At 46.1% G+C, this 2662-nt stretch overlaps 1 non-coding gene across 1 annotated transcript; it reads right to left on the bottom strand.

The window, feature by feature from the left end:
* Positions 1-615: 615 nt before the first annotated feature.
* On the bottom strand, positions 616-698 carry TRNAL-CAG (transfer RNA leucine (anticodon CAG)). Its single transcript has one exon. It is a non-coding gene; the product is annotated as a tRNA-Leu (tRNA).
* Between the last annotated feature and the right edge of the window lie 1964 nt (positions 699-2662).

The raw sequence follows: 2662 nt of genomic DNA, 5'->3' as shown, positions 1-2662 counted from the left end.
AAGAGGATTTCTGAGTTTAAGAACCACAAAATTGACAGGTTTGGCAAAGACCTCCAGGACTATCACATCCAGTCTTTGACTGAATGCCACCATGGCCACTGAATCATGCCACAACGTGCCACATTTATTCATTTTTTGAACTTAGTCCACTGACCCAGCCTGTCCAGGTCCCTCTGTAGGGCATTCCATGCCACAAGCAGATGGATTTCAATCCCAACACTGGCATGGTGCCCCTGGGCTCACCCAGGGAGCCTGGGTTTATCCCCTTCCCCTTGAAATCTCGTTTAAAGCCCTCCACCAGCCCCAAAACTCATGGCTTAGAACTCTTTTCCCCCACGAGACAGGTGAGACACTTGTCACCAGCAGCCTCAGTGCCCATAAAACACCAGAAAAGCCAAAATTCCACATAAGACAGGTGGATCCTATGGAAAAATAAAACCCCACTTACAGCAGGTGTTGATTAGTTGGAGGGACACTCTTTATCAACATGAACAACGTGAGCAACCAATGGTGGGTGTTAATCCCTGGGACAAAACCAGAGAGATATTCAGGAATGCCTCTTACACAGAGAGGCAGCAGAATTCCGTGTGGGATGGCTCTGGCCAGCAAAGGAGTTGTCAGGAGTGGGATTCGAACCCACGCCTCCAGGGGAGACTGCGACCTGAACGCAGCGCCTTAGACCGCTCGGCCATCCTGACCTGTGGAACCTGTTCTCCTGCATCCTGAAATTCCTGTGAAATTGTTTTCCATCAAGTTTGTCTTTTTAGTGTGTGGAGCATTTCCTTGGGCATCCAGGACTCTCCTCTAGGAAGCAAAGAACAGCCTGAACTCTGGAACAGACAGGAGAGTGCAGCCAGGTAGGGGTTAGTTTCTTCTCCCAAGTAAAAAAGAGATAGGAGAAGAAGAAACAGCCTAAAATTGCACCAGGAACGGTTCAGATGGGATATTAGGACAAATTTCTTTAGTGAAAGTGTGGTCAAGGGTGGGAATGGGCTGTCCAGGGAAGTGCTGGAGTCACCAGTCCCTGGAGGTGTTCCAAGGTGTGTGGATGTGGCTCAGGGATATGGTGTGGTGGTGAGCATGTGGGTTAGTGGTGGGCCTCAGTGATCTCAGAGGTCTTCTCCAAATTTATTTATTCTGTGAAAAGGCTCGGAGTTCTCTCTATCCTCACTTACAGCTAAGTTAACAATTAGTTAAGAGGTTAATAATTAGCTTAGGGTGGGCCTATCCAGTGCAAATACCAAACACCAGCTTAATGAAGGAGGTAAAAACCTTAAAGAACCTCGAGAATCAGAATAAAAAAAGAGCTACAATAATTTCTGACATATCCCATTATCTCTGCCAGCTCCTTTTCATTTCTTTCTCTTTGTTTAATTTTTTTCTTTCCCTGCAGAGTGCTGGAATTTGTCCAACAGACTTTAGATGAATTGACAGCGGCATATGCATGAGCTGATGGCTGCTGCAGCGACAAGGTTTTCCCTTCCTCCAAAGCTCAGTGCAACTCCCCAGAGAGGATCTGAGCAAGGTCATCTCTTCCCTTTGAAGGTGGAAACAGGGGAACAGCAGGACTTTGCAGGGTCCAGAAACAGGGCTGAGGAAATTCAGTTTCAATTGAAAAGAGAGATTTCTTTCCAAGAGAAAGGGAAATTGAGGTAAGCAACAAATCTTCCAGAGTGAGCAGGAGTGGCTCACAAAATATATCTGAGAAAGAGAAAGCCATGCAAAATAAATTTCACCCTTTATGCAGCAGATACTGGGGGGCTGGAACTTTAAGGCTTTTTCCAACCCAAACCAGTCTGTATTCTGTACTATTTTAAGGAGGTTGGGTGGTAACAATCCATGGCCCTGAACAGGGCTGAGGGTCTTCATGAGGGTCTTCAAAGGAGAACCGAGTTGATATTTACTGAGGCAGAAGGGGATAGGGCTCAGAGCATTCAGAGTCCCTTCCAGCTCAAACCAACCTATGATTCTATAGCTCTCTATAAATCCTATAACTATAAAACATATATATAAAATATATATAAAAATATATTTTACATGGAACTCTTATAACTGTATCATTACAGATGAAAACTTCAGCATCCCTATTAACTTTATCCTGCTGAAGGATTTCCTGAGCTTTTAAGGGAAGAGTTGCAGGATTTCTATAATTATCAGCTGCTTCTGCCCACATTCCTGGCTGATGGGAAATCGTTAGTCTTGAGCCTTGGCTAATGGGCCATGTTAGAGACACAGAGGAGATTTTGGCACTACAAATTCGAAGTCTGTGTCGCCACTGCCTGTCACAAGGATGTGGCCTTAATGACAATGACCCTTTGCCCTGGGAGGCATCAGTGGGAGAGAAGGGAATCAAACTCCTGGGAATTGAGTATCAACCTGACATCAAAGCGATGTACCTCGTGTCTTTTATAAATTTAAAGGCAGAAATGGAGAAAAAGGGCAGGAGGGCAAGTCAGGGGTTTCTTTGTTGGTTTAAAAGACGTCCTGGTCAACCCCTGTTCCTCGAGCTCCTTCAGGCTCCTTCAGGTGTGGGTGGCATCTGGGTGTGGGTGGCCATGGGTGAGTAAGAAAGGTGTTTTGCAGAGCTCCAGCTGGCGAGGCATGAGCTGTGCAAGGCTCCGAGGGGGAAGCACAATGCCGAGGGGTTTCCATTGGGTAAACA

This window comes from Melospiza melodia, chromosome 1 (genome assembly GCF_035770615.1).
Source record: "Melospiza melodia melodia isolate bMelMel2 chromosome 1, bMelMel2.pri, whole genome shotgun sequence".
In the NCBI taxonomy this organism is placed as follows: domain Eukaryota; kingdom Metazoa; phylum Chordata; class Aves; order Passeriformes; family Passerellidae; genus Melospiza; species Melospiza melodia.
The sequence above is the reverse complement of the archived record's forward strand: the minus strand, read 5'-3'. Positions and strand labels throughout refer to the sequence as shown.